At 41.1% G+C, this 13,622-nt stretch overlaps 1 protein-coding gene across 2 annotated transcripts in view; it reads left to right on the top strand.

The window, feature by feature from the left end:
- The first annotated feature begins 449 nt into the window (after positions 1-449).
- The window catches only part of MIDEAS (mitotic deacetylase associated SANT domain protein), a 52,393-nt gene continuing 39,220 nt past the window's right edge, over positions 450-13,622 (top strand). Inside the window, exon 1 of one of the 2 annotated variants that reach the window (XM_068162205.1) lies at positions 450-534. The gene's annotated coding sequence lies outside the window, so the exon portion shown is untranslated. Of the gene's footprint in view, positions 535-569; positions 903-13,622 lie in introns of those variants that run through there. The other variant, XM_068162206.1, reaches the window with a different exon arrangement.

The following is a 13,622-nucleotide window of genomic DNA, read 5'->3' as shown; positions in this document are numbered from 1 at the left end:
GAAACCTGACCAGGCTGAGGAGGCTGGCACTGAACTCAGAGCATCAAACCATAAAGTTTTGCCAGGTGTTGAACGTGGTCACTATTTTGTGGGGCTTGGCTTCCAAATCAGTGCTGCAAACTCTCTCCCCGCCCCTTACGCGTTGGGGATTTCCCCTCCTTCCCTGCGAAGGGCAGCCAGAGCCAAGCACCGAAGGTCAAGCCAAGATCTGTGAAAAAGGGCAGGGGGGGCGGGAAGGCGAGTGCCAGGAACAGACGCAGAGGCTCGGCGGGGAACTGCGGTCTGCGGGCGGGAGGAGGAGAAGAAGAAGGAAGGCGGGAAGAGAAGGAGGAGGAGTTGAGGAGCACGGGCCCGGGAGCCTCCCCGCTTACCGCACTAGGAAGTGACGCTCTCCCTGAGTCCCGGAGAGAAAGAAACAAAGTTTGGGGCTTTTTTTTTTTTTTTTTTTTTTTTTTTCTTTTTATCTTCCGCCCTCCTTCTTCCCCTCGTTGCTACCTGCAGCTCTGCGGGCGGCCGCCGTGCCTCCCTTCGCAGGTGAGCACTGCACGTTTGATTCCCTCTTCTGTTTGCCGCGGGTTTATTGTTTTTTGCTTCCGTTTTCCTGCCATTTTGAAGAGGGGGTGTCTTTGGGGTTTATTTTTGGGGTGTGCGTGCGTGTGCTTTGTTTGTGGGTGCTGTGCGCAGCATGAGGAGGAAAAGTACCTGTGGAAGTGGCGGGGGCAGCTGACTCCGCGTCGGGGCCGCGCAACCGTGTGCGGCCGGGGCAGCGGCACTGCCGGTCCGCCTGCAGCGGGGGGCCAGCCTCGGCTGCTGAACCATTTTCTCCTGCTTTTCCGTGAATCTTTACGAGGGCTCCGGTGTGCGTGCGTGTCACTTAACTGCTGCCTCGCTGCAGCAGCGCGGTAAGGATGTATCTGTGTCCGGGGGGAATCGACTGCGGATTCCATGTAAGGCGTCGGGTGGTTTTGAGGGGGGCTGTTCTGTTCGCTGTCTGCGTGCTGGAGCTGGGGCAGCTCGGCGTGTGCGGCGGCCTCTCCCCTGTAGGCGCTACGGGGAGCACGGCGTGCCCTGGCCGCTCTTCGCTGCGCGGGAGCCTCGGGTTGCAGGGCTTGCTTTTCTCTGCTGGGATTTACGCAGTGGAGGAATTAATCGGTATTTTTAAAAAAACTCGTGCAGCTATTCCTCCGGCAGCAGCTGCAAAGGACTGCTTCTTTGCAGTTTACCAGTAAAAAGCTGACAATACACCCACGCACGTATGTGAGAGTCTTATATAATACTTGCGGGCTTTTTTAATAGGCGTAAGCATGATTTATTTTCGACTTATAAAGTCTTGTGTGGTTGCAACCTGCAGAATTAGGAGGAATATAATCATTACTCAAAAGAGGTTGACTTGACATTCTTTTTAAACCAGCTTATTTTCTTAATAATTATTTGATTTCCTCCCGAGTACATGTTTGGAGTGCAAGTGTAAAGGCCCTCTGTGCTGGAGCAAGCAGTAGGCAGTTAAGGGAGGGGAAGAGAGAAAAGAAATGTCCTAATGCGGAGTCTGATATTAGGTTGTTTAGAGGGCGAGACTGCAGTTCCAAGCAGCAACAACAGCAGCTTTATGACTCTGTGTAATTACAGAGTGATTGCATAGGACAGCATTGTTGGAACGAATACGTATACATAGACTGTTGTGCAAGATTTCTTTACCGAACAAAACCTAGTTTTGCATTGCAAATGCTAAAAAGAGAATGTATTCTGCATTCGGCCACGTTTCGCTTTGACTTCACCGAAGAATGAGAAGAGGGGGAAGTGCAGTGCAGCGAGGCTGATTGTGGAAGTCAGAGCCCTGAAATACATCAGGAATGCCACCAGTAGTCTGCAGTCACCGGAGAAACTGAAACCTCGTTGAATCTGTTGGTTCGTGTTTCTAGTGTGATCATGCAGCAGGTGAAAATCGAACAAGTTTGCTAACAGTGTTGCAGGTTTAGTGTCGTCCTTGCTCTGGTCTAATTTTTTGTGCTTCTGTGGGGAAAAATGCATGTGTTACCATGAGCAACTGCCGTTCAGCTGGCTTGGAAATGGAGAGAAGAGCACTGGGAAGAGTTTCTGTGTCAGGTCACAAAAAAATTAGGGGTTGAAAGGAATGCTAGACGAGACATTTTGAAAACGCTGTTTCAACTTCAGCTGCGGAGTTGCAACTTGCTCAGTGATCTTGCAGGCGGCGCTGGCTAGAGGGGTAGGACAGGGCATTGAGAGTATGCGGCTGACGCTGTATTTGCAAGGCTTTTCACTAAGGCTTTGAAAACCGATCAAAATTATGCCAAAGTTCTTGTGGATACAGCGTAAAAGTACCTAAGAATTTTTTTCTCCAGAGATGCTGATTACCTGTAATTGTTAGCAGTTTAGTTTTGTAGCTACTTGCAATTGGTGAAATACCAGCTCTAAAAGATTTCAGAGCTGGTACTCAAAAGTTTGCCTTTCTAAGTTCAGAGGCAATTTTCTATAAACCATTATTGCCGATGTCCTAAATGCTGTGGAGACGTGTAATGTGTTTGAGCATTGTGATGGAAAGTACAATCAAAATGGAAATTTAAAAATGCTCTAGAATGTTCAGCTAGAAGATATTATTGTAGTTCAACACAGATCATCTCATTACTGCTTGTTTCCTCAGGTTGTCAATTAAATGCTTCATGTAAAACATATGTGGCTTTGTTACTGAAGAATGTAGTGATGTGCTGAAGTAGTTTGGTTGTGTGTGGGGTTTTTTTGTTTGGTTGGTTTTTAGCAAGTGGCTGTAACCACAACAGTAGGCCTATCACTTGACAAACTTTCATTGTGGTGCTTCTGTAATTTATTGGGGCATTTAATTTTCGTGCAGAATAAGCAGAGATATATTCATCTGTGCATTACTATGATGTTCTTTTTGTAGATTTTTGAGTCGTTCTTCATGACTTAACTGACTTGTTGATCTTATGTTACTCCGGGTGTTCTGATGTCGAAATTACTTTGGGGGGGAAGAACAGAAATGAGGCTTAAAGATTTCTTGAATGGTCTGTGGTAGCAATACAATATCGTCATTCCTTATGCTGCATCTTTTGCTTTTCTCAGCTTATGTGGTGGGAGAAAATGGTTTAGGCCAGGATTCTTCAGGCTTGCATACAAAAGAGTAGGCAACTTTCATGTCTGTGAGTAGTCCTGTGGTACTCATTGGAGTTAGTCATAAATACTCATTTCTGTGTATTAGCAAAAGGGAGGCACAGCCCTGCTAGCCTTTAACACATCCAGTTGCATGAATAGTGGTGATACGAGGGCTGTAGTGCAGTACAAGCCTTTTGTGAGAGAGCCTACATAATAATTCCAGATGTTAATTTATGCTTTTGCATTTTCACTTGTATTGTCACCCATAAGTGGTAGCTGCAGAGTGGCAGGAGATATTTTCAATCCATAACACTATTTACTGTCATGCTACCAGGCAATCCCTTGGGTTGCCCCTGATGAGGCCCTGGCTGCTGTGAGTCAGAATGGGATTCTGACTGGCCCATGGTTTTGTTTCTAAAGATGAGTATGTTTTCTGTGTGCTTTACAGTTCTTGGGGTTTCTACCTGGGAGGCTTACCTAGCTTTCCCTGTGTCTCAGGTAAGCATTTAGCACATACTTCTGCTGATCAGATCATGGAATCATGATTTTCCATGGATGATGAAGGAACTTGTACAAGTTGATTTGTTTTACTTAAAAACACACACACAAGCCCCCCTAACAACCAAAAACCCAAACAGAAACAATCCCACCCCCCCCAACCCAACCAAACAAGAAAAACAAACAAAACCCCCAAAGGAAACCCCTTTCCCCCCCCTTTCTTCTTTTTCTGATGCATTGCATAAAATCTTAGTATTGGTTGCAGTAAATTACAGTTTATCCTACAATGAAATGTAGTAATGATACATGTTGTTTCCAGTGCAGTTAGTTATATTCTAAGTGACATAAAAGGAAAAATAAACCACTCTTCTCTGAGTATTCATCATATGAAATGGAGTGGGGGATGTGAGGGTGGCAGGAGCTCTGCTGGTGAGGTTTTGCAACACATGTCCAAAAAGCTAGCAAATTCTGGTACAGGCAAGCCAAGACTCATGAGTCAGCTCCAAGTGGAAGACTTGTCGCTGAGTAATTTGTAAATAGGAGGGATGTACTGCTAATTCAAAGAAATATTGTTAGAACCTTCCCTAATAATTAGAACTGTGGCCCAGAGCTATCTGCAGATGGGAGTTGTTTGTGTCTTGAATCATGTGTTCTCTTTGGTGCGATTTGAACATTCAAACCAAGGAAATCCTTGTCGTGTGATACATAGATCCCTGAAGGAGGGGTTGCTCAAGTAATTATTTGAATGTTTGTCGCTGCATACTAGCAACTTGCATTCTGCATGGCAGCTCCTTGGCAGCCGCAGCAGCTCCCAGTGCACAAATGTGCTTCCAGCATGAGGTTGCTTTATGAGCACTTCACCACGTTTCGCATAACTTCTGTTTCTGAATCATCTCCAACTGTAGCCCTTCTTGAGTCCTCTGCTCATAACTAGTAGCTGAAAAATACACACTGTTACGAGAAAAAGCTGTAACTCTTCACGCCAGGGAGAAATGCGAATGTATGGGTTCGGAATGCAGCCAACATTCAGGTATTGAGGAGCAAACAATTGAGTGGGGAATGCAGGTAAATCTTGGTAATTCTTTGCTTTTCTGAATGTATTGATGCTTTTTATCACTTCTGGTGCAACTGACAGCTGCCTGATCAACAAGCCTGATGTTAATTACTTAATCTGTAGTGTGGAAGATGTGCAGATATTCTTAGAAATTTACATTCTCAAAAATGAATGTTCTTTTCATGTGCAAGTAAATTCCATGAATGCCTCATTGACAGCTGGTGGTGTTGATCAAGAAGTTAAAACTGGGGAAAAGCTAAATTTGGAGGGGGAGGCAAGATGCTAAGTGTGGTTTTTATTTATTATATTTTTTAAACTAAAGGTGTCTCTGAAGGCCTACAGCAAAACATGGCATAATTTGCTATTTCTTTTTTCAGTCTACAGGTTTTGAAAGTTAATTGCAGCTTTTAAAGATTTTGTAGTTTGCCTTAAGTATTGGTAAGGGTTGAAACAAGTTAAATGCTATTACCAATGGAAGTGATAAATGTGGAAACAGTTCTGATGTGTGTTTCACTAAATTTTTTTATAGAGTAATTACATGGTCAGTATTGGGATGTAAAGACATGGGCAGTGTAATCAAGTCATTGTTTGTATTATTTTTGTCTTTATCTTCTCGTGTGACAATCAGTTTTCAGTTGCTTGACTGTCCCCACCATGGCTTACTAATAGGAGAGGCTGTGGTGTGAAAGTATATGTTGGTGTGTCCTCTTGTCTTTTCATTTTGGGAAGACAAATTAAACATGTATCCATTCATGCATATGCACCCGCTATCCTATTATATAGCTGTTAGTTTCTCATTTTATAACACAGCTTCCCTGAGAACAAGTGCTGCTTTTTCTTACAATGATAGGATACTGCTTGTTAAGTGTTGTTTATTATTTAAAAACAAACAAAACAAACCCACCAGCTTTTTTTTTTATGGGGGGGTGGGGGGTGGGGAGGCTGGGTGTACTGTTATTTCGTGCTAAATTTCAATGTTTTCTTAATTTATTGGCTTTAATATTGTCGCTTTTGGTATTTTTAGAGCTCTAGTGATCAAAACATGCCTGAATTGTGACTGTAAATACCGTTGCTGTGGTTTGCTTTGGGGGTTTGTGTTTTGTTTTGTTTTGTTTGTTTGTTGGCGTGTGTGTTTTGTTTTCAAGAGCTTTTAACTGAGAAGACTTCTTGAAAAACCAAAACTTTAGGCTTTGCAGTCTGGTTGTGGTACAGAATTCTGTGGTTGATTTGCAGCAGCCAGATTGGCTGCAACCCTTCAGTGTGGTTAAACTAAAATCTGTTCTCTGAAGCAAGATGTTGTGGGGCATTAAGCCTGCCGAAATCCTTCTCACCTTGTCTGCAGTGTGCATTGTGTGGAAGTCTGAGGTCGAAGCTAGTTCCAGGAGTCTGCATAATCTCCAGATTGCCTTGTTACAGTTTAGTTCGTAGTAAAAGTGCATTTTGTTTGGCTCTCAGGTTGCTTGAGGATGTTCTGTGATTTCAAACTCACTCACTTAGGTGTGGCCTTATTTGCTATGTCTGTGTGCACTTATTCATTGAGTATCTCCTTTTGAACCCCTGCATCTGTCTTCCTAATCTGTCATAAATTGCATTGTTGTTTAGTTGTATAGTAATGCAAGTCAACTATTCTTGCAGTTTCATAACCCTGCTAACTGTTCAATTCTTGATCCTGAGTAATCACCTTTAGACACATTGAAAAGAAGGCAAATCAAAGTGCCATATGTTAAATATACTCAGGATTTTACTGAATCATTTGCCATATAACTGTCTTATTTTCAGGCTTTATTTCTTCCAACATACTGCATTCTTCATTCTTTCAAGGATGAAGAATGAAAGGAGAATTTGCTGTGTTCATGGGAAATTGCTATGCTTGAGTCGAGAAGAATTTAGCCAAGTATTTTCCTATTTTGAATTTGGTTTCATCCCATTTGAGAACAAATTCCCAGCACTGCCAAATTCCTGGTGAGAGGAGGGAGAGCCACAGCTGTAAGGCATTCTGATTACTTTTAAGGATTCCAGTGATAACAGTTTAGGATGCCAAATGCTTATGTATGTGAAGCTGTCGGAATCCTGACTGCTTCTATGCTTTCGTTTCAATTTGTGCCTTCGAAAATCCTGAGTTGAATTCCACTCGTGGAATTTGACAAACTTTACATGTTACCTGATGCAAGGCACACTAAATATTTGGGACATTATCATCTTTATTATATTGAATTAATATTATAATTATTTTGAAAAGTGTTTATATTTTTAAATTCTTAGAAAATATAATTCCCCCCCCCCCCAAGTATGTACGATGAGTGAATCACATAGTCTTCCTACAACAGTATTTATTTAAATGAAGATGTTTCAAAGGGTGTTTAGGTGCCTGGAGAGAAGTAACTGAGTTTACTATAAATAAAAACTAGGAATTAAAGTATTACTGTAGCCTTGGTCATTCTTAAGAGTTTAAGCTGCCCTTCTCGAGTCTTTGGAAACTCGTTTTGCACATGAAGGGTGTTAACACAGGTAAACAGTTATGCAATATGGACTTCATTTTTTTCTCATTTCTGATCTTTGTTACTGTGATTTTCAAAATACATGCAGGAATCAAAATATATGTGAGGTACTTGTCTCCTATGGAAGTATGAGAACTACTTTGACTCTTTTTTTTAATAGTCGTCTGTGGCGAAAGTGAAGTTCCAGATATGGTACTGGCTGACTTACTTTGCTATTCCTATTTTCTGTAGCAAAATTTAAACTGTCATAAAAATTTTGGTTTTCCTAATAATATGGAAAGAAGAATGTAGATTACCCTCCCCCCGTCCCCAAATACGGGGAAGCTGAGTGATGGAGGCTGTGCCAGGGGAAGGTTTGGTGTGTGCATCTGATTTTGTGTCTCCATGGTTGGATGTTTCGTCTGTGAGCTTTGTACAGAAGGTCACACCCTCTCGAACCTACTGTGGTGGTGTCGCTTTGTTGTTCATAAATAGTTACTGCCACCTCTGTGGACCTCCAGCAGGCAGAGGCACTTAAGCCTTTGGTAGAAGGGCAACTTTTTTATTCAAATGGAGATACACATTTACATGTATGATGCATCTTCTGCAAGGCTTTTTCCTGGACATCCTGATTAAAAGGCTGACTTGGTGCTCTGCAAGATGCTTAATCCCTTTGTGTTTGTTCCACAAATCCGAGATGTGAAACAGAGGATTCTGGATTGCACTCTAGAAACGAGGCAGCAGTTTCTGTGCAGAGCAGATTGAGAAAAGTTTCCATAGCCAGGTTACTTACTGGCTTTAAATCAGTTTGCCAGTGAACAAAATTACCATCTCTGTGGTTCTTTGCACTTAGGTGATTTGTCTGACTCTTGTGTAGAGTTGAGAGTTGCTTTTCTGTTTCTTAGGTGGGTGGCTTTGGCAGGGTCAGGGAAAAGGTCAAAGATGGATGAAATCAAAGTGATGAATCAACTTTCTCTCTTGAAGCATGATTCCAGGGCATTTTTCCTGTGTGGTTGCACATCTGTCAGCTGCTCTATTATGTGTTTTATTGTGAAGAGAACAGCAGTATTTTAAGAAGACAGCTCTTTCTGAATTTCTTGATTATGCAGTCTGAAGGTGGAAGGATATCAATGTTCAGTGACAGCTATAACTTGAGTTATTGTAAGTGACAGAATTTGCTTGGGAAAGAGATCTAGATTAAGTGTAGGATGCCTGCCTGTTTACAAGTAGCCATCTGAGCTGTGCAGTTTGGATGCATGGAGGGCATGTGAAAATCTATTGACATCTTTAGTTACTCAACTAGTTTATTTTTGGGAGCTCCTGAATTGGCAGGACACACTGACCCTGTCTGAAGGGGAGAAGTGTAATGACTTTGAATGCAGGAAACTTCGTGACTATTCCATTAAATTGCACTTTGCTTGCTACTGTTTCTTTGTGGCAACTATAATGCAGATTAACCCCTTGCTTTCTTTCCCACTGAGCATTTTCAGATACTATTGATACATTTGAAGGAAAACCTAATGCTACTCTCTGAACACAAAATTGCTTAAGGCATCATACAACAGGTTGGAAGAGTACAGGTGTCTCCTGTTTGATAAAACAGGGGTGAAGGTTTGGTGATAGATTCCCTGTTTGTAATCCTTTGCAATGTTACACCGTTAATTTGGAATAGCTGTAGCTTGGATTCAAAATTGGTCCTACAATACAGAAAAGACAGAGGTGTCTTATGCACAGGTAATACTGGGTTCCTGAATAAGCAAGGAGCTTAGAGAAGTTGTATTTCTGTATGAAAGCACAGCTGTATTTTATGTGACACCGATAAAGCTTTTGCACTACGTGGCTAGAGACACCCAGCAAACAGGATCAAAATCTGACAGTAGCAGCCACAAAACCTTGGGAAACTTTGCCCTTAATATTAAAAGTTTTCTGCACATGACTGGTTTCCTCAAAACTATGAACAGTCAGCATAGTGTATAAGAAAGTAAGAAAAAGAAAGCATTACTGTAGAGTGGGTTGCTTTTTGTGGTTACTGCTATAGTCCTGGTTTGGAGAGCTCATACAAGGTTGCCTGGAAGAAAGTTGTACTCTTACACCATCAGAAATTCTCGCCCACGTGGTCAGTTTAGTTGAAAACTACCTCATTGCTGGAAATAAATTACTTCAAAGCATTTTACTCAGTGCTACTTGCATTTGTCTTTCTGAAAAGTTAAAGCTGTGTTCATTACTCTTAATCATTGGTAATTATCCATTCACATAATTCACTACTTGCTGCTGGTTTTACCCCAGGACTTCTTGCAGGTGCTGAATTTTGAGAACGGGTGACTGACCACTGACTGATCACTTTGAAGGGAATGAAGCACTGATGTGATTTTTATGTATTAAACAATTTCTCAAATGCCAGCAGATGAAGAAATAAAGCACAGATTAATACTTGGCATGCTGACTGGACTCATGGATAGCATTTTTCTTTAAAGGTGACTTTTTTTTTTTAGTTTTATTTTAAATTTTTTTAATAGAAGTAATTTTTTTTATAAGGAAGATCTGGGAAACTCATATTTGTCTGGAACAATGTAAACTGTCAGCTTATCTGTTCAGCAGCAGTTCCTTACTATTATTAAATACAATTGCTGGAAAAAAATGTCTTGGATCTCCCAAGATCTCTTGGATCTCTCTCTCATCTTAATGGAAGGGAGGGATGTTAATTTAGTGTGTGTGTGTAGCTTTTTTTCCCCCCTTCTTCCTGAAGCATGTATTGTATCTTAGTTTGAAACAGCATGAATTCTTTTTTCAGTGCTAATTTTCACCTTTATTTTAATAAATCTATAACTCATTTGTCTAGCATTTGAGATTAGCTGATCCTAGTTTTAAGAGAAAAAGCTTCCATCATCACAGTAACTTTCAAAGTATTTCCAGCTGAGATTTCCCCCCTCCCCTTTGTAGATCACCTTAAATACATGTTTAATGATTACAAACACCTTTGTTGGTTAAACATGGAAAAAATATATGCTTGTACTTTTATGTTGCTTAATAGCTTGCTGATAATTGAGCAGGTTCTCAAACAAATTGAATTTTGGAGGTGGAAATACTCTGAAGTCCTTGATGCATCTTATAGAAGAACTTCTTGAAAGCAAACTAACTGGTTTTATTTCAGAATCTATCCAAGGGAGTGTTTTTACCATTCCTTGATGACTGCAAGCATGTTATTAACATGCTGGAGCCCCCAGAATTTAATCAGTTTGCATCATGCTTGTTTGTGGGGGTTGATCCTTACCTGCAGTGTATGTGGCCATGTAAATGTATGCGTGTATACATACAGCATGGGTGTAATGTATAGCCAAGGTGTAACACAGCTGGTTAATCATCACAGATGCTGCTGTTGTGACTTCAAACAAAACACGCTTTGCAGATAGCATTCCTCTCCCCTTCTTGCCAAAATGCCCAAATATAAATGGATGCTGGTCTAATGGAGAATACCACCTTTGACCAGGCTGATTTCTCTGAAAGCATCTCTAGGAAGCTGATGTTTACAGAAGTAGAGATACTTTAAGGTTTTTCTTGAGTATTGTGGGTAATGCTGCATGGGGTTTTTTTTGATATCCAAACTAAACCCTTCCTGGTTAGTGTAGCCTGAACAGAGTGATGGAGCTAGGGTTTTTAAAATCTAATTTATCATTTTGGGGAGCTTGCTTGCTTTCTAATGCAGAAAAAGCAGCTGTGTATATTTATGTCTGAGGGAAATGCAGAACAAGTAGTGTAAACAACAGTAGAGCCTGTGTATTTAACAAACATCAAATTGAAAGAATCCCCATCCAAGACATAAAAGAATGTATCCCAGTATGTGTTCTGGATGCCTTGATGTGCTCCAATGGACACACAACTCCATCCTTGTGTTGCAAATGTCTGTTGCCTCACCTGTCTTTGCAGTGGTGTTTTGTGTCTGGCTGGGCCTAGGGGTGGCCCTAAATTAATGGAGGGGGCTGGGTGTCACAGCAGCCGCAGCAACAGGTCATGACATGCCAGGCTGCCTGCGAGGTGAGTGGAGCTGCCGGGTGCCTGGTTTTGAGGGCAGCCGCTGCTTGGTGGAGACGGGGGAGCTCAGCTGCAGGGTGGACACAAAGCCTTTGTGAGATACTGTTTCTTCAGGCTATCACTTGGGTTCTTGCTCAGCAGCTGATGCATTTCTTTGGGAAATGCAGCATCAGAAAAGCATGCTTTTAGACTCCAAGTGGCTTTGGAGCAGCTGTGCTACAGCTAAATAAATATAACCCGCTGTAGAAGGAAATAATTTTTTTACCAGATCTATGCACAGATGGATTGTAGTCATACTGAGGCCAGTCTTTGCCTCAGCAGGAGAGGAGAAATTTTTAGTGGAGAGCTATAAATGGAAATCTGTGCTTACACTACCTTCTTGCTGCAGCAATTGGAGAGCACTACTGCCTAGTAAGAATGAGAGAGATGTCTTAGAGAATTTGAAAACTAAAGGAGCTAGGGAGATACAGACCATGAGCTACAATAGCAATGTACATTAACGTTTATCACTCCCCAGATGCCTATAAAAGTGTTTTGGGAGCAGCTCTTTTACAGCAGTGTGTGTGTACCTGAATAACAGAGGTGTTTGTGCCAGAGGTACTCACGTTGCTGGACCTTGGTATACTCAAGGAAAGCAGGGGAGGAACAGCTTTTTTTCTGCGAGGGGAAAATCTAGTGTTCTGCCACCTTCTACAAATACACATTTCATTCTGGATAGAAAAATACTGATTTTATTTCATTTTATTGTTTAAGAATGCAGATTTGGAAGATACTTAGTCATTGCAGATACACTTTCTAAAATATTTAATACATAGAGCAAAGTGCGGAGCTAAAATTATGAGCAAGCAGCACTCAGGAGAGCTGCTGATTCTTCAGGAGGGAATTATGATGCTAAACCAGTGACTCTGGTGTTAGATTACCCCAGGATTTATATTTTTTTCTTAAATGAAACCGGGAATTTGTTAATTAATACTTTACTGACATATTCATTTTCAAATAGTAAGGTAATTTAATGAAGAGGGAGCTGTTACTGATAGGGTTTTGCTTTCAAAAGGCTATTTCAAACTGAAAGCAAACTTGCAGATTTAGAGACAACGCCCTCAGTGTCTTTAAATGGATTGTATCTCCTGATGGAAATGCTGCTGGGATCCAGAGGAGGTCTTAGGGTCATGTGATAGAGTTGCATGCCTTAAAGACTGAAAAGTGACTAAGTTAGTGCATATGTTTGCAGTTTTATGTATTTTTTTTTCCCCTTAACAAAAACAAAGAGGTGGTTAAGCTTTAGTGTGGGAGGGAAGAGGTGGTCAGTGGTTGCTTTTAAACACTGAGGTTTTCCAGAATGCCTGGGAAGGACATGGTGCTGCTTTTACAGTGCACGTCCTCTGAGATCTGTGTAGCAGCATAGCCTGCAGCAGATCTCTGGCACGAGCTTGCAGTGCTCCACAGGCCAGTTTTCCACAACCCTCAGCAAGTTGGTCACCACTGGTTATTCTTTCCACATGCTGTTTTTTTGCGTGAAGCTAACATTCAGGAGTTGGAAGGTTAATTACTTCCCTTGCCTTTTTGCGTGTGTGTGCAATTGACTTAGAGGGAGAGGAGGCAGAACATTAACTATTTACAAGTATACATCTCCCCTCATTCCTCCCCAGAATGATTGTGGAAGTTATTCCTAGGCTGGCTTAGTGATACAGCTAAATTGCTCTAATAGTAGAGACTGTTAAAAGCACATGGATTAGCAAGAAACAGAGTAGGTGGATTTTGTTACCAAAGAATTAGTTCTCCATAATGAACAGAAAAAGAATGTGTCCATATTCAGCCAAGAGAATTTTTACTATTGCAGCTAGGCAAGCAAAGTATCTTTATTCCTGTGAACTTTATTTTAAACTTTTTATTAAAAGACCACCACAGAAGTGTCATTTTACTTGCTTGAGGAATAAAAAAGCTTGTAAAGTTGGAGTGTTGTAAGCCATTTCCTTTTTTAGCATTATTGTTGCAGACCTGCTTGGTTTAGAATGTGACTATAGAGACAGAGAAGTGATGTTGGGAGTTGCACAATGGACAGGTGAATTGTTATTTTTTTCCAAGTGCTGCTTTTAAAAACCTGAGCTTTGAAGTCCCATGTCAACTGAATGTTGGAGAGAGGTATGTGTATGCATTTTTTGATTGTGGTGGTTTTGTCTTTGGTTTGATTTTTTTTTTTTTTTGAGCATTTACATTCTTTCAAATTACAAGTAGTTCCTCCAATGATACTCAGAAATTTGGCAGACAATACTCTTTCTGTATCCAAAAGAGAAGTGTTAAATTAATCTTCACCATGCAAACAACTGTGCCTAACATTCAGGTAACTTTTTGTGAAGTGAAGTGTTTGGGAAGACCTTTTATACCTTCAAGGAAGGGAACTGAAAAGTATAACTAAAATGATAACTTCTTTTTATGGG

Source organism: Melanerpes formicivorus, unplaced genomic scaffold (genome assembly GCF_026170545.1).
Source record: "Melanerpes formicivorus ecotype bairdi unplaced genomic scaffold, bMelFor1.0.p_v2 SCAF_62, whole genome shotgun sequence".
Lineage (NCBI taxonomy): Eukaryota > Metazoa > Chordata > Aves > Piciformes > Picidae > Melanerpes > Melanerpes formicivorus.
Note: the sequence above shows the minus strand (reverse complement) of the source record. Positions and strands in the feature narration are given on the sequence as shown.